The sequence below is a fragment of the Parasteatoda tepidariorum genome, chromosome 8 (genome assembly GCF_982258835.1).
Source record: "Parasteatoda tepidariorum strain Cologne lab strain chromosome 8, Ptep-v5.0, whole genome shotgun sequence".
NCBI classification, from domain to species: Eukaryota; Metazoa; Arthropoda; class Arachnida; order Araneae; family Theridiidae; genus Parasteatoda; species Parasteatoda tepidariorum.
Genome location: NC_141762.1, coordinates 71,222,587 through 71,248,540, shown reverse-complemented (window position 1 = coordinate 71,248,540; position 25,954 = coordinate 71,222,587). Strand labels below are relative to the sequence as shown.

At 28.3% G+C, this 25,954-nt stretch overlaps 1 long non-coding RNA gene across 1 annotated transcript in view; it reads right to left on the bottom strand.

Moving 5' to 3' along the window:
* Window positions 1-23,665: 23,665 nt before the first annotated feature.
* Window positions 23,666-25,954, bottom strand: part of LOC122270953 (uncharacterized) — a 36,092-nt gene continuing 33,803 nt past the window's right edge. The window contains exon 3 of the long non-coding RNA XR_006226068.3: window positions 23,666-23,795. This is a non-coding gene — a long non-coding RNA (uncharacterized LOC122270953). The remainder of the gene's footprint in view (window positions 23,796-25,954) is intronic.

Below are 25,954 nucleotides of genomic sequence, written 5' to 3'. Positions count from 1 at the left end.
CTAATGATGAACATTTATATCTTTGCAGTTGTTGTCTCATATTTTTACCACGTTAGATCACACCTTAAAGTTTGTATGCACTGCATGCTAGCTGGAGAGATCGTCAAATAAAAAAAAGTTATGACCTTGAATAACTTTTATTCTCATTTTTGCAATTTCATGAACTGAGTGCTAATCTTAATGGTTCAAAAATATTAATTAATTAGTGCTGCTAATTGTTAATTATGTTAAGAAAATGTACTTTCTCTGAATAAACAAGCAGTATTAATTATTATTTTATTGTTGATCAAACTTCTGATCACTATCCGATTTGTGAAAGTGTTCAAATTGCAATTTCCCTTCTGTGTCTTATATCACAACACAAGTTTCAGTAGTTTTGTGATTGTTACAAGCAGAATTTATAGTCATTTTGTAGCTAAATAGAATCTCGCATCATTTTACTACCAAGAACTTATCTAAATTTCCACAATTTTCAATTGGCTATTCAACTAATTTTGTTCCAGTTTTGGATATTATTCTTTTATGTATGTAGGAAATGGTGATTCTAATCAAATGCTTCAATCCTAATTAAATTGAACATTAAAAATTTTATAATAATTAAGTATTGGCATAAAAATAAATGACATAACAAGGGACCTAAATTTTTTCAAATTGATCCTAGTTCTCATGTTTTTAGGATCAGGAATTTAAATGTAATAAAAGATTGACAGAAAGAACATTTTCGTGTCTTATTTCATAACTCGATAGAACATGCTATTTAAGGTGTTTCTCTACCTCAGTGGTGCCTATGGAAGCTTTTTAAACTGTGAACAGGGTGCATAGCATTTTTAAAAAGTGCTTATTTTTTATTTTTGTTTTTAAAAAACCCTTAAAGGTACTTTTTTTATTCGGGGTTTATAAAAAGTGCTTAATTTTCTATCTTTTATAAAGATATTTTTTTCTTTGCCATATCAATTATCATTCTTAATTACAAAAAATACATGATTTTCACAATTTTCTTTGCAATATTTATCAGAAACTTTGAAAATGTTTTTGAATTTTATGTTTATAAATTACGAACTTCAAACTAAAGAAAAAAATTTTTTTTACTACTGCACAGATCCTAATTATGATTTTTTTGGAAAGTGATTAAAAATATTTTTTGAGTGCCTACAAAGTACTTAAAAGGCGTTCATTTTTGCTGAAAAATCTGGCTATGCACCCTGTGTGAAGCATAAGCAAGAAAACAATCTGCTAAAGTTTTGAATGTCCTCTTGAACTGAGGGAAAGTTAACATTAAATTTTATGCTGCTTTTTGCATATTCTAGAATATTGACAATATAATCAGTTTTATTATTTCTTCAGCTTTAAATAACTTTTTTTAAAAAAAAACTAGTATTGAATAGCCAACTCAATTCTGAGTTTATGGCTATCAATTTTAAACCTAACCCAGATGACAAGGGAACTCTTGGATCAAGCATTAGAGCAAAATAGATTTTGTGGAGCACTTTTTGATGGTAATAACCCACATTTGCGTTACATGGAGAAGAAAAACCACAAAATTCTCCCAGAGTTATACTGACTATGTACTAGAGAACTCTCCCACGATCTGTCTACCTCTGAGGATATTTGACATCAACAATGTGTTCATTTCAATCTGAGAGTAGAATTGGGAGGCAAATGCTTCTATACCATGAGTCACAGAAGGCTCTTAAATAACTTTTGACAAATGATTGGTTTTGCACTAACATGCACTTTAAATGAATCAATAAATAGATGCATTGAGAATTTTTTCATAAGGACAGTTAGCCCACTATACTATAGTATCATTGTTAGTAGGAGATATCTTAAAAATTTTCAAACCCTTGAAATAACTGAACTTGTATTCTGCACTCTTATCTCCTAAAAGCTTCACGGATAATCACTTATTAGTTTTTCCTTTTGATAGCAGTTATACTTTGTGTAATGCTACAAATAATTCCTTCCTAGATCTATTTAAAATCTCTTTATTCGATGCCACTTTAAAGGCAGTTATATATTTTTAAATGTAAATTTTTTATTATACTCTCAAAGAATAATGAAATGCGGCTTATTTTTAGCATTTCCAAAATTGAATTAACTTACAATATTGGAAAAGAATTGATTTAGGTTTTACTTCTTCGTTAGGGTCAACGTAATTAGTATTTTTCATGTCCTTTTTATTTCTCTGCGGGCAGAGTTTTTGTATTTAGTTACAGTTGTATACTGTCAATTTTTCTGTTAGCATGTTACAGATTTGTGCTTTATGGCTTTGTTTTTCCAAAGTATCAGACAGAAAAAGGTGTGGCTCCTTTTTATTAAAATTACTTTTTTCGTGTTCCTTTAGCCATTCATAGAGTGGACTGATCGTTCAGACACGGTTCCCAGCAGATCACCGATGTCAAGCATCACTGTCTGCGGTCAGTGAGCGGGTAGGTGACCACTTGGATCAGACTGCGTAGGGACCGAGGGTGTGCGGTATTGGTCCTCGTTAAACTGTTCTACCGTAAAGTGCTCGACTTCGCATGCAGGTCGTCGGGCTATCGAAGCGGGGGTGCCATCCCCTCTGCAGAGGATCAAAATTGTGATGGCATGTCTTCGGATCATCCTCAGGGATGTTTCCCAGACCGTCGCCAAAAGCCCATTGTGCAGCTCTAGTGCGTCGTAAATGAACAACAACATTAGCCATTCATAGGCTTTAGTTTCTAATCTTTTCTGAAATTTTTTAATTGGACCTCCTTTTTCTCTTCAGCTCTTTCTCATTTTTTGCACCACTTGATCCAAGATTGGTAACCCGATACCTTAATTGTAAACATTCTTTTTTACTAAAGATTTTTGTACAATTCTTCGGTAGCACTACAACTCTGGCTGGGCCCTGACCTGCTCAATAATTTTTTCACTTTCTTCTCTATTTTTGGCCATGATCTTCCAATATTAATCACTCTTAAAATGGCGAGATCCCTTTCTAGACAGTTAACCCATCTGAGGTTCAGTGTGACCAAGAATATTTTTTGTGTTGGACGTTCATTGTTCATTCTAGTAACATGACCAGCCCATTTAATTTTTGGAATTTTATGTATTTGATGATGTTAGGTTATTTGAATGTATTATAAAGTTTTAAATTTGGGTTTCTGTGCCACAAGCCATCAACTTGTATTCCTCCAAAAATACTATACTTACTATCTACAGACTCCCAGAGCATTTTCATCTTTTTATGTCATAGTCCATAGTATCTGATAAGCATAAATCTGATTGAACATTTATAAATTAATTATTTAGTCTTTTTAAATAAGTTTGATTTTAGATACTTCTTTAATCCATAAAAGCATCTGTTAGTACCATTGATTTGCCTCTGAATTTCAGTTGTGATGTTGCTGTCAATGTTAACCTCATAGCCCAGATATGTAAAGTTATCAATTTGCTGATGAGTAGTAGAGTCTGTTACCTTAGAGCCCTGCATATATTTTTTTTCCTGGTTGACTGTAAGATTCGTTTTAACTTCCTTCTTTTACCAGGACTAGAAAAGCCTATTTCATATCAGGTGTTCTTGCGATGATGTCAATATCATCGGCAAATGCAGCTATATTTCCTCTGTTTTTTTTTTATAGTCACAAATGACCTTTTCTAATGCTATGTTTAAAATTAAGCATACCAGTGCATCACCATGTCAATTTCTAATTTCAATTGGTTCCAAAAAAAGGCTCTGAATTTAACTTCGTTGCATGGTCTTATCTAGTGTAAGGGATATTAAATTCAAAGAAGCACTTTTGGACTCAATTAATACAGTAGTAGGTAAAATTGAAAAGGCCAAGAAAAGGGATTGGTTTGATGCAGACTGACATTTTGTAACCCAAAGAAAAAATGATCCTAACAAAAACATGCACAATAAAAAACATCCTAGGTCATCAGTGGAAGAATATAGAGTTGCTGGAAGAGAGGAAAAAAAGTTCCCTGAATAAAAGATATTTCACGAAGACCTTTTCAGAGATGTCGAACAGCTTAGAGGGTCAAATGAGCGCGGATTTCTTTCGTGGTATCAACTTTGGATGACAGGGTTTCATACCTAGAACTAAGATTGGTGTTGTTTTGAGAGATAAGACTAAAATTCTCCAAAAATGGAATGATCACTTTACTTAATGCAGTGCGCTTACAAATTGAGGAGATAAATTCGCCTAATGCTTTGTGTGCAAAAAAATAAATAATATTTTAATGTGTGCCTAAAAAAAAGAATGATTAAAAACTTGATGTTGGATAGCTAAGAAAGTGTCGAGATACTAATTTGTCGATCTTGCGTAAATTTACCACTGTACCTATAGAGTTACTGTATTACAATTAGCATTGTACAAATCATTTAAACAAACACATTACCCTTAATTTTATCAATTTTCTTTTTAATTTGTTCCTTTATTTATTTGTATTTAATTGAAATTGATTATTATTCTATTTACAATACAACTTGTTATTAATGACATGTTTATTTACATTATTCATATTACATTATCCGGAATAATCCAAATTAATAATATTTCTTTAACAGTATCCATAATCTAAATTTAACTAAACCTTGACAATAGTTGTCTGTGAAAGAGAGTTTTCGATGCTAAACAGGAAAAAAAAATTTAAAAGTTGTTAGAAATATTAACTTGAATATCAGAGCAAGGAACTGAATTTAAAGAGCAAAATAAAATCATTAAGGTTTAAATTCGATGATGCTGTAAAATAATGATAAAGTAAAAAAAAAAAGAAAAAAGATGCAATTCAAGTTTTAATAAAAATATTTTATTTAAATTCTTGAGTGTATCAATACGAAATATGCGAAATGTAAAAAAAAATCAAAATAGTATATATCTTTTTACAATTTTTTATATCATCCATAAAAGTTTTCATTATTATTATTAAATTCATCTTAGAAATCTATAATGCTATGCATATTTTTACCATACTCCTATTTCACTCTACCATAAAAAGTCAAACAGTATTTTCACTCCTTGAAAAAAATCTCAGCTACTTTGCCTTCAATTAACATCCTATTTATTACTACAAGTATATTTGTAAATCCCAACTATTAGCTTTCATAACCTTGCAAACAAAATTTGGAATACGGCTCAGAAAATAACAAAGGTTTTGAGGAAAACTTGCATTCAAGAAAGACTTTTAAAATGAATTCTGCTTATTTCACCCTTAAATGAAAATTTAGCACCACAATATTAATTATAGTTTGTCTAAGGTAAGAAGTCCCCCCGCCGCAAAGTCTGGGGACGTCTGCTACTATGGAAACAAAAATAGCCCATTTCAGGGAGGGTACCTTCTCTTCACTTTGGGGCTGAGACATTAGACTGAAGGAAAAGATTCCCCTTCTCTGGTCAAAACAATCACCCCATACCCCTACTTGAAATAGTTATACATCGTTACCATGGTTATCTACATGGGTCCAGACGAATGGCTAGGGGAGTTCTTACTTTAGACAAACTATACTTGGCAGCAGAATTGAATCACCAATGTAAATATTTGGTCTTAGTAAATTTACACTCAGAAAATAGTATTTATGAATTCATAAGCTATCACCAGGATTCTATAAATAAAAACCTAGTGCTTGGTGATAAAAAAAAAAATTATTAATCTTTTAGCAGATATTCAGCAAAATGAAAGATTATTTTTCTTTATTTTTATGAGTGAAATTTAGAATAATAATTTTATCACTCTAAATTTCACTCATAAAAATAATCTTTCATTTGCTGAATATCTGATAAAAGATTAATAATTTTTTTACCTCTTACTTGAGCTTAACTTTGCTGAATTTAAATCAATATTTTTTCCCCGAAATAATAAGGGAGGTATATACTTACAGCCGACCTGCAATAACAAACAATATTAATTAAATCAATCTGACTTCGTACACACAAAGTAGCATTTTGGTGAATATTTTATTACATGTAATGCATAAAAATGCTTCTCTTTTATGTATAAAAAAAATATTAACTAAAGCAATTTTATATGCAATTACTATTATTATAATTTTTCAATTATAATTTAAGCATTAAACCAATTGCATATTCAATTATAATTTAACATTATAATTCATATTAATATAATTTAATGCAATTATAATTTAACTACCAAGCCTAAATATTTTATTACATACATAAAAAATGTTTGACTACTCCCTCATATGAATAAAAATAAAATTTTGATGGATATGCTTCACATTAATGCTGGAACGCATGCACCTACTATTGGAAATACAAGTTTTCATTTTAATGTGAAATTTTAGAGTAATACAAGTTGAAACTTCAAATTTTACATCCCAAATGATGCATGAATAAGCTCTCTCTTTAGCAGAAACATATTTATGTTAAATAACATTTATTACACAAATTTTACAAATAAGGCTTCTCTTTAATAAACACAGTGATGTTCGCTTAAATACTTTCCTTGGAGTGACATAAATACAATAAAAGCCAGACTTTGAAGAAGTCAACTAACTGTAACCCGAGTAACTGTTATTTTTAGAAATACAGTACAGAACCCGTTATCCGGAAATCAGAAAACCAAAAAACCGGAACGAAATTCAAAAAATTTTCCCACTATTTTTTAAAAAAAATTATTTTTTTTCCTCACAAGATTTTAGGATTTTTCTTTCTTTTTTGAAAGATGTTTACCTCAGCATCATTTTGGAAATAATCATTAGTGTATTACTTCATCGTTTTTTCTTCTTTTTAAGATTATTTCCAAACATTTTTTCTTCTTTTATTAGTTGGGTTTAACAATAAAAAAACGGCTTTTTGTAGCGATTCAGAAAACCGGAAAAATCAGTTATCGGAACTGCGATGGTCCTGATCGTTCCGGATAATCGGTTCCCTACTGTATATAATCTCGCCTAAAAATGAATTGAAACGTTTGAAAATAGATAGCAAAATACCAATCAATTCTCAATAAACATTCCCTTACCATTTATTTTCACACAATTATAAAAAGCGGTTAGAAAAAACACTACCTCTCAGTTTTTTTCAAAAATCTCAAGTAATTTTTATGGGCTATTATAATTTTTCTATTTCCTCTTCATTTTTTTTATAAGCAGGAACTTCTTTGAAAGATTTATTAGGAACATGTGCTGCGAAATCTCCTTTTATGGATATCTTGATATATTATTCCCAGGATCGAAAATAATAATCATTAGAATTATGACAATTATTGTTGAATTCCATGCCAACTGAAATCAGTAGTAGAATTCCAAGCATAACAGAGGGGAAATCACACTTTTCCTCACACAAAAAAATCAGGACACCTTTGTGCCAAAAATATGAAACCTTACTTTATGAGAAAAAAATGCTCACCTTAATGAAAACAAAATAGTAGAATTCCAAGCGTAACAGAGGGGAAATCACACAAGTATTTTATCCTTAAAAATTTATTAAATATATGTGAAAACAAAAAAAAAATTGCAATAATATGCTACTTTAAGGTGCAATGTTTAATTAAATGGCATGATATTTCCCTGTAACTATTTGTCAAATTTGCAAAATGTCCCCTCTGTTACATTGCATTTTTTTGAAGTTAATAAAAATGTGTAAGTAATTTAAAAACTCTTATAATAATTTATTTTACCTTGCAATGTGATATTAAAAAAAAAAAAATTACAAATAATGTTTAGGATGTTAAGAATCACAGAATATAGCAGAAATAACAGTGCATGTCAAAAATATGGGATTTTCTTTGTCTCCTCTGTTACGGACACTTTTAATTATTTGGCAATTAAATTATGAGGGTCTTTTATTATTTTATGCAATTAAATTAAACATTGCACCTTAAATTAGCATATTATTGCAATTTTTTTTGTTTTCACATATATTTAATACATTTTTAAGGATAAAATACTTGTGTGATTTCCCCTCTGTTACGCTTGGAATTCTACTATTTTGTTTTCATTAAGGTGAGCATTTTTTTCTCATAAAGTAAGGTTTCATATTTTTGGCACAAAAGTGTCCTTAATTTGCCAATTCCTATGCATTCCAGATAGTCAAGTTAGTTTTACTGTAATACACAAATGAATGAAGTTAATCTTTAGTATGTGATCGAGAATGATATGTTAAACTCCTTTTATATTTGAATGTTTTATCACACAAACTACATGAAAAACACTTTTCTTTAGAATGAGTAAGGTAATGAGAATTTAAATAATTTTTACGAGGAAATCCTTTATTGCATATGTTGCACGAATAAGGTTTCTCATTAGTATGTGTGCGATAATGTTGGTTTAAATTAGTTTTTTGAGTGAACCTTTTTTTACAGATACTGCATGAATAAGGCTTTTCATTTGTATGAATACGATAATGAGAAATTAAATCACCCTTGAAAGTGCATGCCCTATCACATATATCACACACATAAGGCTTCTCTTTTGTATGAATACGAACATGTTGAGTCAAACTACTTCGATCTGTAAATTTTTTATCACATATAGTGCATGAATAAGCTTTTTCGTTAGAGTGAATACTAATATGACGAGTTAAGGAATTTTTTAGAGCAAATTTTTTATCACACACACTGCATGAATAAGCTTTTTCTTTAGAGTGATTGCTGACATGTCGATGTAGATTACTTTTATAGGAAAATTTTTTATCACACAAATTGCAAGAATAAGCTTTTTCCTTAGAGTAATTGCCAATATTGTTATCTGTCAATATTTCATCACTCATTCTTTCAGTAAGAATAAAATAGCAAGAATTCAAATGACTCACAATGGAATTTCTTTCTACATAAATAAGGGTTTACATTCCATTGCAATTGCTTACAAGTGACTGTTGACAAAAACGTCCCTTAAAATTTTTGCTCATTTATTTTTTACACTCATGCCACATAAAAAGGTTTTTACTTAATATAGAAAGGGAAACGATATTTGTAATGAAAAAAACTTTTCTGCGAATCTTTACACTTTTATATTTCATGACTAAACTTTCCGAATTCTATAAATTATATAACTATCATAGAAATTTTTATACTTCACACACTGCGTGAATAAGTTTTTTTTTCAATATGTTGATGATTACAGAAAATTTCTTAAACAGTAAAGGCAACTATCAAGCTCCATAGAGATAAATAGGTAAGCAAACAAACGCAACGAGATACAAAAATTAAAATGTAAACAAACAACTTGCAGCCTGATTCTTTATAAAGGATAAAATTGCAGTTAATTGAACAAATAATATCACATGTTATTGTTCACTTTTTCTTTAGTAGATGGCGTTGTCATCCTATGTCTAACAATTTGCTTACTCTAGTTCCGGTTAAAAAGTTTGCAGCTGCTTACTACATGTTATTCTGATAGGCGATGTTTTCAAACGGATAATTTTGTTTTCAATAAAAGAAATAAATTAGATAATTTCTGAGCTCAAATCTGCCATATTTCATAAGATATTAATGTTAATATGTAATTCTGGTGAGTTTGAAGTGAAAATTTGTTTTAGTTTTTTAGAGATATATTGTTAAAAAAAGGTGACATGACATGGTTGCTAGATTTTGAATAACTCGCTTTTTTATCAGTCTTGATATGGCCTCTTTCCATAAGTTTATTACTGTTTTGTTCTTGTTGCAAGCTGTGCACCATCTTACGTTAGTGTTAACACTTTTAGCATTGTAAACACCAGTATTGTTAGCATTGTAAACACAAGTAATAAGTAATCAAATACATTGTTTGCAAGAATCTCAAAACACAATGATGCCAAATGGCTTTAAAATACAACGGAAACAGTAAACAGGAAATTTAGGCGGTACCGAGCTTGTAGCGTTCCCTAGTGTAGAAAAGACCATCCATAAAAATATATGGCTGTTGTCAATTTTTCAATATTATTTGAAATATGTCAACAGAATTAAATTTATAGTGAACACACTAAATAGTCTGCGAAATTAGAACATCAAACAATCAAACCTTTGCTTGCATCTCTAGTGCATTTTAGTACGCGCTGGGAAATAATGTAATAAAATGTTTAAAAAATTAGATAAAAATAATTTTTTCTACTTTTGAAAAATAAATTCTTATCCAAGTAGCACCTAATAATAGATAACATCAGAAAATCGGCAAAATCTAACGTTATCTTGCACAACTTCTAATATTAGAACGATACAAGAGGTCGCTGTTTGCTCAGCATTATATAATATTAGATTCTATGCAAACTAATATTATCTAGCGTTCACCATAATATTATTTTGCATTAGTTTTGATGCTATATAATATTAGACTTTGTATTTTCTGATGTTATTTTGCTTTGCTTTTTATTTTTTTGAAGTAAGCAAGAGGAAGATATGGAAAGCAGTAGAATAATTCGGCGATATACTTTTACTTAATTTTCTGTATTGTTGTGAAGCAATGAAACATAGAACAATAGTTTTATGTCATTCTATGCATTATTTACTTAGCAATACAGAAATGCTAAATAAAATTATATTAGCGAATTCTGCTACCTTCCATTTTTATCCTCCTTACTCCGAAGTATGTCTTATGTTCAGCTGATTTTTTTGAATATTTCAAACTTAATTAGGAAATAATATTTTATTGCAACTTTTATTAATATTTTTTTCTTTTATTCATACAATGGGTTTTCTGACAAATTTTATATCATTAATAATTTTTAAGTCTTCAATTTTGAAATGTACTCTTAATTTTTTTTTTAAAAACTGGACTCATTTTATCAAAATCTCAATTTAATTTGTTAGTTTGTAATATATATTTTTTAAATGTGTAACTTCAGCCATGTGTAATTTCACAATTATCATTCATTATTTATATTCTGAAATTATGTAATAAAAATCACACTATATAATTATAAAGTTATATATTTACATTCGAACTGAGTGGAAATTTAAACTTAAAATGTTTTCCCTTTATAATATTAAAATTGTTCGATTTTTAAGTGGACATTTCTTGTAATAATTGCCACAATAAAGAACAAAATTTAAAAATATTCAAATTACTTACTTCAACAAATTTACACATATTTTTTCCCCCTCTCTTTTCACTGGAATTGCTAAATGGAGAAATACTTACGTAACTTTACTCTTTTAGTATTTGAAATTTTATTTAGCAAAACACCTAAGAACAAAACTTCAACGCACGGTAGAAATTTTTCCAGGGAATGAAACCGGGAAGGCAACTAATATCATGAAAATTGCTAATATTTTTTTTATAATGTTAAAATAACTTTTATGGGCACATCAGAAATTTTCATCAATTCGATAATTATTTAAAGGTGTTATGTTCGATTAAACTAACAATCTTTGCAAAAAATTTACATAACATTTTAATTTCAAAACTGTCAGGTCCCGCAGTGGACTGATCGTTAAGACACGGTTCCCAGCAGATCACCGAAGTCAAGCATCACTGGTTGCGATCAGTGTGCGGGTGGGTGACCACTGGACCGAGGGTGTGCGGTATTGGTCCTCGTTAAACTGTGCTACCGTAAAGTGCTCGACTTCGGGTGCAGGTCGTCGGGCTACCGAAGCGGGGGGGCCATCCCCTCTGCAGAGGATCAAAATTGTGATGGCATGTCTTCGGATCATCCTCAGGGATGTTTCCCAGACAGTCGCCAATAGCCCATTGTGCAGCGCTAGTGCGACGTAAATGAACTAAAACAACAATCAAAACTGTCAGTAAATATTATGTGTTATCAAAATTAAATTTGCACAAACATATAATTGCATACAAGAATCAGACGAAAAAATAATAAAATTTTTTACATTATCTTTTAAAAGTTGCCTTTAGTATTAAAGATCAAAATTTGATTACAATCAATTACTCTTTTGAGAAAGTTACTATAACAAAATGGATTTTTGATTAAAACAATTCTATTCCTCGTTTTTCTATGAGTATATAGTATACGTTATGAAGAATTACCCTTATAAAAACATATATTATGCATTTAAAAAAGTTGCTTTTGCAAAGAACCTTATATATAAAAATTTTAACAAGATTATTTTCTGATTTAAATTTTCTGTTTTTACAATAATGTAAATAAATGTTCTGCTAAATTTTAAATATTAAGCCAAATAAATTTTTACCATTATCATTATTTTACAATTACATTAATTTAAACATCATAAAAATATATATACACTTATCTTAAATTTGAACTGCAAAATTGAAGTAATAAATACAATGCTAGTAGTATAATTTACTCATAAGTTAGAGTTAATGTTTTACAATGATGTTAAAATAAAATTGCTTCTGATATCTTTAAAATTTCTTGAATTTTCATAATACTTAAACATAACTATAATGACTAAAATAAATTACACAATGCAGTAGTTAAGAATAAAAAAATATATCAAATAAAATCATGACAAACATTTCACTACTTAATTATTTTATTTTAAAACAAAACACAATATAAATATAACTTCACTCAACTATAAAAGCAATACATTCTTATCATCATTGTTTAATACAAGCTTATCGATATTCTTTTCTTAAAATATAAGTTAAGAACACGTAAATGGTCCACAACAATTGCGCATATCACACAAACACACAGCAAGGATGAATCGCACAGGATGCACCTTTCTTCAAACTTTCCAGATTTAAAGAGAACCTATCTATAAAAATCTATTCTATAGAATACATTTTTGTAAAATAAATTTTTAGAATTTGAAGAATAAATTTTTAGAAAGGAAATAGTGAAATTTTAATTGTTGTTGTTGTAATTCATTTCCGTCGCACTAGAGCTGCACAATGGGCTATTGGCGACGGTCTGGAAAACATCCCTGAGGATGATCCGAAGACATGCCATTGCAATTTTGATCCTCTGCAAAGGGGATGGCGACCTCCGCCTCGGTAGCCCGACGACCTGCACTCGAAGTCGAACACTTCACGGTAGAACAGTTTAACGAGGACCAAATACTGTACACCCTCGGTTTCTACGCAGACTGATTCAAGTGGTCACCCACCCATACACTGACCGCAGCCAGTGATGCTTGACTTCGGTAATCTGCAAATATACCTATCAAGAGTTTTAAATAACAATTTCAATAATTAATTTATTGCTATTAAATCAACTATTATTATTAAATTAATTATTAAATCAATCAACTGCAGTTGATTGATTTAATAATTCTCTCAAAACATTCTCTATCAAAAACATATTTTTGAGCGAAAACTAAAAATTCTTTAACAATATTAAAAAGGAATTAAACACATTTAACAAAAGTTATGTTCCATTTAAATATGGTTCAAGTTCAGAAAAAATACAGTGTTCTAGTGTTTCATTATTTCTAAATATACAGATGAATTTTTTTTTTGTTGTTATTTACATTGACAAAAATTTAAAACTAAAGAAAATCAAATTTTAATAATATTTTGAAAGTTTCAAGGAGGGCCGCACGATCCCCTTTGATGTTTATTTCTCTGCAGCAGTTTATGAAACGAATATATTTTTTTTATTCAAACTTGTTTGCTAACAACAGATTAGTGTGAATTCGCCTACGAAAAAGTATTTTTTTAAAAAAAAGATCTCCCTTTTTATTATTAAAAAAACGAGAAAAGAAAAATTATCTATCCTATTTATTGTTTTATAATTCCTATTTTATCATGAAAGGAATAATGAGTGAAAAAATAGAACAACATTTATTTTTGTGTGTTTCAAATTAATATACAAGGAGTAGCTTAAAAATTGTCACGATTTTAGTGATTTAGAATTTTGAGACACTCGACTACTGAAAAGTTTCATTAATAATAATGAAACTTATTGGGGTATGATAATCTTCAAAATAAACCTTTTTAGACAAGTGATTTAAAAAAAAATGCATATTATAATGAAATATTTCATAATTCTTGTAAATACTCTTTGTTATCAGAAGATTAATAGTCTGAGTGAGTATTTCTGATTGATATATAATATATGATAACTCTTTTCTTGTTTAGGGATTTTAAACTAAACTTTTTTTGAAAGAGCTGGGGAGGGGAGGGCTCCACCTTTTAAAAATTTGTTGAAATCACCAAAAACAATTCTCTAATAGGGAGATATCTTACATGGAATGTCATACACTATGCTCGATGCTTTGATGCAAAAGCTCATTTTGGTTTTAGGATGTGTACTTAACAAAGAAGTTTAAATAAAAACGATTTACCATTTTTCCTATTTTATTTCGAAGCCATATAGACTAAAAATTTTTTTTTTAGAAATTTTGCTATTCTTTAACGAATAAGTTTTGAAATGATAACTTTGACTACGATTTTAGAAATCAGCTATTTATAAAATCGTTAAGAACGAGGGAGCTAATTTATTTGGAGCGCCATTCTCAGAGGTTTATTTTGACTTCAGTGAAGTTTACTTTAATAAACGTCGTTAAATAAAAACAATTTTTTAAATTATATTCGATAAAGCAGCCCTTCAATGGTTGAATTAAAATGATATTTAATTTAAACCTGTAATTAATCTAAATGCTGCGTACATTGGATATTCCGCCTGAAATAAAAACTATTATTACACCATTATCATTAAAAATAAAAAATATAAATAATAATAATTTTTTAAGGCTTAGAAACTTATATATTATGCTTATGACATAAGATTTTCGAAGCAAGATAAAATGTTATTAATTTCATTGTCATTCAATGCAGTTTAAATCACTGACATTTAATTATTTAAATAAAAGATGAACCTTGAGAAGCATTCAACAAAACATACATGCTTCACTTCATTTAAATTTTTATAATTTGCATACGAATGTATAAATCATTCCCGTTGCATTGAAAGTTTGTTGTTACGGTTCGTTGAGTGCTGAAACATAAATCAATACTGTAGATTAAGTTGAATTAAAAAGTAATTTCTTAAAATTAAGCAAATGGTATGATTTATCACCGGACGCTGTATTCCTAACCATGAAAAACGAATTCAATTCGAATGAAAAAGTGAAAAAAAAAGTTATTTCAATGTACGGTAGACTAGGAACTCAAGGAAGAAAAAGTTACAATTTGCATAAATATTTTTCTTAGCTATTTTCATTGACACTTGATATGCAATACATTAAAAAGATTTTGAAACTATTGAGTCGAAACGCTTAACGATTACAACTTTCTAACGCTTACTAACGATTACTAACGCTTACTTGCAGCAAACGATTTTTTTGTTGTTGCTCCAAGACTTTTGGGGAGAGTATAATATTTCTTGATAATACATTGTGAAAAGAAATCCGGGATATTCATGCAAATAAATGACAGCCAATGAGAATATGACAGCCTAGAATATACTAGTAACGTTTTTGGCAATAAACAGGAACCTTTTTGTAGAATTCAGAAGTCTTTCCAGAAAAAGCGAGTTATGTTTCTGGAATAAATATGTAACTTTAAGCTGTGTTTCTTTATGTCACATCATCTAACTATAAAATGTGGATTAATTAGTTAATCTAATCGGATCGTCTAATAGCACTGGATGGTAAAATAGATAGTACTGGAGTTTTTCTCCTGTGTGTCGGATGGGGATGAGTAGGTTGTGGTGCTGCCATCTATGTCTGCTTGAAATTGCAGCGTTCTTCATAGTCAAGATTTACCAATCGAGGACAGCATGAAATAGAAACTTTGAAACTTTCAAACTATATAATAAATGATGGAAGTGTGTGATAAAAACATTGGGAGTCGAACTCTCGATGAGAATGACATCTTAGCTCTTTGGGATGAAATATATTACAACTTCAACTAGTATGAACTAAGTATGAAGTATGAACTTGATAAGGTTTCACCGCAGAAGTTATAAAAGTAATTAAAATATATAACAGCTTCAATGAACTAAGTATGAAGTATGAACTTTACCACAGGATTTAGAAAAGTTGTTAAAAAAGAATTTACCTTGAAATAGATATTTTAATTATTTATATATAAAAATGTAATATAAAATTCAAGTAGTTACGAAATATACTTCTAATTTTTTGCAACGCTGCTTCTTGAGCAAGTAATTACGTTTAATTCTTGTAAACTGTTAAAGCTTTAGTTGAATATATATGTTTATAATGTATCTTTATTAAAAAGCACTTATAGCAAGAATATATGCATATTAATAAAAATATTTGCTTATAGCAATATAAAGTTAGTCATTTGCTTGCAATAAATTTGATTTTTTCTACATTATTTCAATGATATGAAATTTTTATTTAATTTCTAAATTTTTCTAATTTGTTTATTCGAAGCATGTTAAATAGGCTATCATCATTTTGAGTGTCAAGGTTAAAACTATAAGTACATTGACACCTGTTGGCACCCTGAGGTTTATTTTTCTACTTATTCAATTATTTTCTCTAAGTAAATTATATTTTCCGTGTTTCGTAAAAAGACGGAAGTCGTAAAGAACGATACGGGTGGGATCTAATTAACCCTCACCCTTTCCAGGAAGTGACATTTTTCGAAACATTGTTAAGAATCCCAAAATTTCAATTCATGTTCCTAATGAAAAAGTCAAAATGGAACGAATAAGTGCAGCATCATGTTTCTTAAAATAAAATGACAGAAATTTTATTGGTCTGTATTATACAACATGATGAGTATATAGGCATGCAACTGCCCTATTAATAACCATGTTATTTCAAGGGTGTCGTATGTTTCCAACCAACCAATGTTCAAATGCTAACTTTGATGTCCTGTTTCACAGGAAGTTTTAAACATATTTGAATTTTTTTCACTGTTTAAGTACTCGATTACTACTAAGAGGGAAATCTCATCGTAAAATATTACTAAAAATTTATTATTTAATTTTTTGACGTAATTTTACTGTATGCAAAATAGGGAAAACGTTTTTCTAAGAATTTGAGCAAATCTCATTGAGGTTAAGGTTACTTGAATATTGTAAAAAAAGTAATACACGAGAATATTAACTATAATTGTTCTCAAGCCCTTCTTCAACATTAACAGTTCTGACTTTTAATATTATTTTTATTTGATATTTCATTGGCTGGACACGATGGAAATTATTATGTGTCTTATCGAAATATTAATTATTTTGACATTTTCTGGACAAAGATACTTCTTTTATTGCTTTAAAATCATTAACAGTAAGTAAATTTAAATTTTTAACAGAAAATCTTTTAACTCATGTCTGTTACTAAATTTGTTATATTTGTTACTAGTGCGGGTAACAGATGATAACAGACTAGTAACAGACAAGACATTTTTAAGAATGAAAATTCAGCAAACTAAATAATTCTAAATATATATATACGCATATATGATAGTAAACAGGACATCAGTTTGTGGAAAACGATGTTTAGTTTTGTATTAATTCTTTTTGTAACCTTTTTAGGAAGTAATTTAGATTATTTAATTATTTAATATGAATATGAATTATGACAGAGTAGAATTTTCTTTTTCTGGAAAGTGGAAACAAGAAATTTTTTTTTTTTTAAAGCGTCATGCTCGAGCATTTATATTATCAATCCCTTTCAATGCGATTTTATTTTTTAAAATTATGTCTCATAATTTTGAATTTTTATTATTTGAAATGTTGCACTAATGCTCTTATTATGATAACCCGTATTTCAAAACTACATATATTAAAAAAATACAGTTGGTTTTGCTTTATTTTTTAAATTTCACTTTTGAATGTTTGCTTTCAAATTTTCAAATTCAGTTTCTCAGAAACTATTCAACCGATTTCGTTCAAATTTTGTGGCAATTACTACTGTGAATGCCAGAATACAAAATTTATTATTAATTATATTTTGTATTTTGCCATGCGAAATTACATTCTTGAAAATGCTGCGAAGATTTGTATAGTTTACTATTAAATTTTTTTTGACTATTATTATATAAAATAATAAGATATAATAAATAGTAATTAAAAATAATTTTTTCATGGAATTTCTTTCGAATAAATGAACTAAATAATTGCATGCAAACATTTTTCAATTTGCTCAAAACATTTTCGAGGTACAGAAGGATGTTGTTGATAAGGATATAAAATATTTAAATATTTTTATATAAATAAATGTATAAATTATATAATATTTATATGAATATTTTAAATATATTATAATAATGTTTTATAAAAATGTAGTATAATAATATTTATATAAATATATAAATAATATTTCTTCTCGCAAATCTAAATGTTATAGATATTAACAACTTTACAATCAAGTTACATCAGCTTTGCTTATCTGTAGTATTCAACGGCATAGATTGACTTTCGCAACATGGGATCTCTTGATCAAAAATAATTAAGTATAATAAGCGTTTTTTTAATTTTTATTTTTTTTAAAGATAGTAACAATTTAAGTTTATGTCTATCTTTTAAAGCTAAAGATACTATGGAATATAATAATATGCAATACTCGTGGAGTAAGAATTATAAGTAAACATCCGATAAAATAAATTATCATTGACAAAGACGCATAATAGAAAAGTTTTTTTGCGTGAACTGAAAGCACGTTTTCTGAAAAATTACTAATAGTCTAAGTCATTAAATAATTTAAATTAATAATATAAATAATTAAATAGTTAAATATTTAATTTTGTTTCCGAATATATTCTCATTCATGCTGCAAAAGAATTTCTAGCTAAAGATTAGAAATCAAAATATAGACACATATTTTTCTTTAACAGTGTAACGATATGATTAAAGTTAATAAACAAAATATTAATGAATTTGAACATAATTTTGTTCATTTAATTCATATCTTGTTTCAGATAAAAGTTTAAAGTAATTTCGATAGTTTAAAAACAGTATAGATCAAAATTTTTCAAACTCTGACAGTTAGGCATTTGTAGTTTTAAAAAATCTAATTTTATAATGAAGATAAACACACGTTATACAAAGAACTAACTTAGTTTGTTTTTTATTTTCCTGCCAAGTTTTAATGCACAATTAACGCTTATGCCTTTTATTATGTTGCAACAACTTTTTTATGAGTGATCTTTCACTTCTAACTATGCTGCGCTTCATTGCAGCAATTTAAGCTTCCGTAAAACAATAAAAACTAGCTACTGTGAAAACTAAGCGTTTACTGTGCAACAACGTACATCTTTGTTTAATATTCTAAGTTAATTGGATAAAACCATAGAATTTGGATTATCCATTGAAATGAGTTTCACGCTTATTTGACAAGTTTCTGCACAACCAATTAGTTTTTATGAGTAATAGATTGCACACTCTACCTTTGTTGGATAGTAATAAACAACTGCATTCTTTGGATATACTAAGGTCAAAAAATAAAATAAAATGACATCATGAAATTGTTTCTTTCCTTTTTTAACACCAGATTGGTAAGAAAACGGCAATTATTGGCATAAGAATCGTGGTGGCTCAGGGGATAGAGTGCTCGCCTCCCAATGAGGTGACTCGGTTTCGAATTCCAGCGATAATTGAACGATACGCATTCTGCACCCAGCTTGCACCAACCATAATACTGGCGTGAAAATATCTTCAGTGATGGATGGATCATGGGTTAAAGTCCCTTTGCCGTTATGCTAACCGTGGGAGGTTTTCGCAGCTTTCCTCTTCATGTAACGCAAATACTGTTTAGTTCTATCAGATGCACGATTAATATACATGAAAGGACTCTCTGAAATCAACAAAAATCTCGATCTGGTAATTATTTGTTGTAATAAATGAAGTTCAAAAGTGAAAATCAGAAAACGATTTCGCTAATTTTAGAACAAAAATAAGCAAATAAATAAGAATTACAACGCCATGTCTTTCCTTTTCATTTTTACATGTCTTTCCTTTTCAACCCTTTACTTACCAAATTTTAAAAATAATTTCAAAAAATGTTCGAAAATTTTTGTCTATTAACACTTTATGTCTATTTAACACTATTTAACAATTATTATGTCTATTTAACACTTTGACAAATATTTTTTTAATATTCAATATTATTTTCTAAGTTTCCATAAAATTTTTAATTTGGAACTTACCCACCATGTTATGAAATTTAATTGAAGTCAAACATTTAATAATTTGTTTTAAAACTAGTTGAAAATGTTAATAAATCAACAGAAAAATATGAAAGCCTCACTTGCAAAATTGATTTCGATAGAATGATGAGAATCGAAGAATGAAATTGAGGGTAAAATACTATATAGATAAAATAATAACTATAATTAGGTTTCATTAAAAAAAAATCATTTTGACAAAAAAACCATTTTGACAAGAAAATGACTGCAATTGACTCACAAATAATTTTTAAAATTGATGTTATTTCTTAATGTACGAATTTCAAAATGAAAAGAACAAAATGTTTATAAGAACTTGTTATTTATAGAATCATAAAAAATACATAAAGAACTTCCTCGTCTTCACTTTTTTTTTCTTTCAAAAAGCTATATAAGTAAAAAAAAATAATACCATTGACTAATAAATAATTACTAAAACCGATATTATTTCATGAAGTATAAGTTTGAGAAATGAAGAGTAGAAAATGATACTAAAACAATTCACTATTTATATAATCGCAAAAAAGTAAAATTAAGATTGAAAGATAGCCTTAAGCTCCTTTTTCTTTATATTATCAGTAAAAAAATTACTACAACTCTTTTTAAACTCTAATTTTCCAAGGCAAGAGTTCAAAATGAAAATCTGAAAAGATAACTTAAAATTGTCACTCATAAAATCATAAAAAAATTAAGTTAATAAGGAAATCAAAATGTTCTTTTATTCTTATATTTTTAAAGATAGAAAATAGTTTAGAAAGTAAGACTGACTGACCCTCAAATAGTTTTTAAAACTGTTTTTATTTTTCAAAGAAAACAAAATTAAATAATGATTAATAATGAAAAATTAAATAAATAATAAAAATTAAATAATGAAAGCAAAATTAAGAATGAGAAATCTTTAATTTATTTCTTTTTTTAAGCCTCTAAATAAGAAAACACAGTAAACGGTATATAATGTTTAAAGTTGTTGCCATTCCCTAAGGTATAAGTTCAAAAATGAAAATTAGAATGTGAGTTTGACTCTAAGAATATTTTATTTTTATTGTTTTCAGTTAAACAAAAAAATAATTTTTTAGACAAAAATATATTTCAAAAAATTACAGATATCGTATTTGTTCTTTAAATCCTACAATTTTTGATAATTTTAAAAATTATGTTTGTATTTCAAGCATTTGTTAATAAGGGTTCGGGAAAATATTTCTTGACTCCATATTACAATTGTTTCTTATGGTTTTCTGAATCAAGTAAAAATTTAAATCACCATAATTACATGAAAGAAAAGAATCTGATTAAATTACCGAACTGTATGGCAATGACAAATTCGGAGAAAAAAAACCATAATTCTGGTTAATAAGACCAAAATGTACGATAACCAGCCATCTGGCTATTGATACATAAACCATGTATTTTGTCATTTTTTTGTTCATATGGTAACGGGGTTTACAGGAAATTAATGGTTTTCAAAATTATAGTTCTTATTACCACACATTTAGTAAAAAATTCAAAGTAAATTTAACCAAATAAATGTTTTTTTATGCCATGCTCTAAAGTGTCATGATAAAATGACCAAATTTCACCAGATTTTCCAAATTTTATCACACACTATAAAACAATATTTTATTGTTGATTTTGGCAAATTTACTATCCGGAAGCACCGAGTTTTTTGGAGTTCTCATAGATCTAAAAACACAGAGAATTTTACCATAATCAGGTAGTCTTGACCTTGCATTTTTTTCTCTCAGTGTATATATAAAAATTAGAATCCTGGGAATATTTTAAACACGGGAAAGTGAAAAAAAGCCAAGACAAGGTATTGTTAACTATTGTTTTGCTAGTAAACACTAAATGCTATTAAGTTATGTAATTTTCAATTCAATTTTAAAAACATAAGTAAATTATATTAAAGAAAAGACGTTAAAGTTTTGAACAATGTACTTTTTGTCAATTTTTCAGCTATTTCTTTCTCCCTCCCCCCTCTTTTTATTCATCTTGACCTCTCACACCAGGTCAATTGTTTGTGATTTTTTGGCAATAATTTCTAATTGCAGCAAATATCAACATTTAATTTCCTGCATTTAATGAAATTGGAAAATAGACAAAGTATTTCCAGTTTGCTGGGGAAAAAAAGTGGTTTCGGCGTCTTTTTTGTTGATATTTATGAGGTTATGTCAATTTTTCTTCTTTTGACACTGAGTATTATATTTATGTACAGTAAATGTCAAAAACTACAATGGCACTATTTAAAAACAAAAGTAAATTGTATGACTGTTTTAAACTCATATAAATTTTAAAAGTTCCAATTTTAATCAAATTAGGATGTTGTAACAAAGGTACAACTAGCCCCATAGGGTTCTTATACTGTCTAAGGACAAAGAACAGTTATATATTTTGCGTGTGACCTCATTTATTTTAAACCCTCCCCCCAACGGTGATAGGCAATTGTTTCGAAATGATATTTTAAACAAGAACTTAATTTCCTACTTATTTGTTTTTAACCTCTTTTTATGTGCTCTAGCTAGTTGTATTTTAATTTTAATTTGAAAACACACTTACAGCATCTTAAAACTTCATTTTACGTTTATTTTAATGTTTCTTAAAAGACAATCATTAATTATTTAATGAACCAATCAATCATCAACAATATTATACAATTATCAATATATTATACAAATATTATAATCAATATATATATCAAAATATTACACAAATATCAAAATATTATACAAATATCAAAATATTATACAAATATCAAAATATTATACAAATATCAAAATATTATACAAATATCAAAATATTATACAAATATTGTACAATTATCATTATATAATAATTAATATTTAAAAAAAATAAAGTTATGAAGCTTGTAAATACAGTACAGAACCCGTTATCTGGAAATCAGAAAAACGGAAAACCAAAAAACCGGAACGAAATTCGATACATTTTCCCGCAATTTTTAAAAATTTTTTTTTTTTTCCCTCATAAGATTTTAGAATTTTTCTTTCTTTTTTGAAAGATGTTTACCTTACCATCATTTCAGAAATAATCATTAGTGTATTACCTCATCGTTTTTTCTTATTTTGAAGATTATTTCCAAATATTTATTTTATTTTTTAGTTAGGTTTAACACTAAAAAAACGGCTTTTTGTAGCGATTCAGAAAACCGGAAAAATCAGTTATCCGGAATAGCGATAGTCCCGATTGTTCCGGATAATCGGTTCTCTACTGTAATATATTATTATTGGAAGAACAACAAATAAGTAATCAAATAAAAATTATTTGGCTATTCGAAAAGTGTTTTTATGGTTTCTCTTAACAATTTAGATAATTAAATATGCATACAGCAGTCTAAGAATGCATCCTTATCTACCCTGTAAAAAAATCCGGTTCAAATTACTGTAATAAGTACCTTTTTACTGTGAAATTCATTTTTACCAAATCATGTTACGGAGCAAGTATTCTATTAAACCATAATTTTTATAGTAAATATTACTTTAACAATTACGGTAAAATATTTTAGGGTAAAGATAGTTCTTAGAATAAAATGGGTTATATGGATGATGCAACCAATGTTCCGGTACTTATACCGTAATTTAATCCGGAATTTTTTACAGTGTATGATTAATTTCGCTGGTATTTATCAACTTAAGTTTATATGAATTAAAAAATTTCTGCTATTACTTTATTTAGAATTTTTTTGTAAGGGCGATTTAAGAAAAAGTAATCCTTCTCAACATCGTATTAATCTATTATGTTGATTAAATATAATTTTTGTACAGATGACACATACTGAAGTTGATTGAAAACCAGTCATCTTAAGCATCTTGATGAATTTGCTGATTAATTAGCAATTTCCTTCCTCGTAACCTTCTTGTGACCTAAGCACCTGTTTGAACTGAAAAGAAGAAACATTCTTTAAAGCTATTTCCTCTCCTGTAACTTGGAATCTATACAACACAAATCATAAGAATGTCATAACGAGTCAAGTTGAAACATTTTTGAAATTATGGATTGAACTTGATTAATACAAAATAAAATAGGTAATGAAATACTCTTTTATGCATTCTTAGATAACATATTTTGCTATCTAAGAAAATTTGCAATATTTTTTTTTATTCTTGCCATTATATGGGTTTGATGTAGATGCTTTCCTTAGATTTCTATAGAAATAATTAGGTGAAATAACGCTATTGGTCTCTGTAAAAAATGTATACTGAAATTTAACGAAGCGTTTTGTTTTTGAATGAACTATTTTCTAAGAAATGCTTATTGCACATGTTTTAGGGATGCGAATTTCATAAGAAGTAATAAGTAAAATGTAACATATAGATTAACACAAATAATTGGGTAACATAACTTTAAACTAAAAAAATGTGTACTCAGAGTATACTCATTTATTGCGATGAGTACTCAGTTATTGAGATCAGTACTCACTAATTGCGAGATATCAAACAAAAGAAATTTGTTTGACGAATAAATGCACTGATAGAAATTTCTCTAGAAAAATAGTTAAATAATTTATTTAATAGTTACTTTACCATATTCAGACAAAGCGATCAAGTAATCATGAATAAGATGGTAAACAAACGGTTAAGTGTGGAGAAAAAAAACCTTTATTAACTGTTTTTACTTTATGCGGTTAAACAACCAGAATTTTATCGCACCCATTAAGCCCATCTAATGAAGCCACTTAGCTCCTTGCAACCTCGTAGGGGAGAGGGGGGCACATTTGAGCAGGGGGAATATGGTATGTTTTACCAATATGATTCAAAATAAAAAATCTAGAAAAATTTTCAATTGATGGTAGTACTAGACCTACCTCTCTGCAAAACTTTCAGAACAATGAGTCATTTTGTTGTTCTATTCTGACAATTTCTTTGTATCAGCTGGTGTTGTATATATTATAATCACTTGCCTCTTCAAGTGAAAGCATAGTATAAATCATCTAATAAGCTAAAATTAACTACTGCAGACCATTATATGAACATTCAGGTAAGTTTATGACAATTATCATTTTTTTTACTCAATTAAAAATTCTTTATTTTTCAAGTTATGTTTAAGAAAGATGATGGGGCACTTGTGAACAAAACATCTGGGGCAGATATGAACAGTTCACATGTGCCCCTACATAGTTTTAAGATTATTATCCTCAAGTTTATAAAAATATATATGCATTTGAAATTATTATTATCTAGTTTTCCATAATTAATTTATTAATTGTTATTTTTTTAAATTAAATGGTTGATCACGCATCACGCATATTAACTGATACACCTGAGAAAGATAGAATTGTTAAAGCTACAAATGAAAATATAGAAAAAATGAAAAAAAAAGCATGAAAGAGTATCAGAGAAGAAAGATAAAGGCCCATTACTACTAATGAGGAACATGAAGTTGTGAAAAACTCAACAGCGGAAATTTTTTTCTTACTTATTCACAGTACTGTTGTACAATTTAAATTCACATAGTAAGCTACAACCCCTTCAGTATAATGTGTATCTATATCTGTTATACTAACAAAAAAAAATTTCTTTTAAATATGATGATCGCTTTGCGTTTTTAATCTTGTTCATTTGTGCCCCAGACATGCTCACACGTGCCCCATGTGAACAATTGAAGTCATTTTTCTAAAATATCATAAAGTAAAGAAATATTTTATTGAAAAATCTCAAAAAATTCCATAAGACAAAGAAAAGAATATTTAAACATATGGACTTCTTTATTGTGAGAAATTGATGATATTTTTTGAAAAATGAAGAAATAAAAAAATTTGTTCACATGTGCCCCCCTCTTCCCTACACATTATAGTCGAGAGGGAAAATCTATAAGTGTCATGACCGACAGAACCGATGTTCAAGTCTCAGCGTTGATAACCACAATATTTCTCCGTTTCTCTTCAGCGCATGAAGAGTTTGTAATGGCCTGCACTACCCAATTTGTGTCCTGCATTCTGCAATGTCCATTACACAAAGAATAGCCTAGCTCCTATGTATAGTAAAATTTCTTTTTTATGGTTTTATAACCATACTAGTTGTAAATGGCTTCAAAACTGTA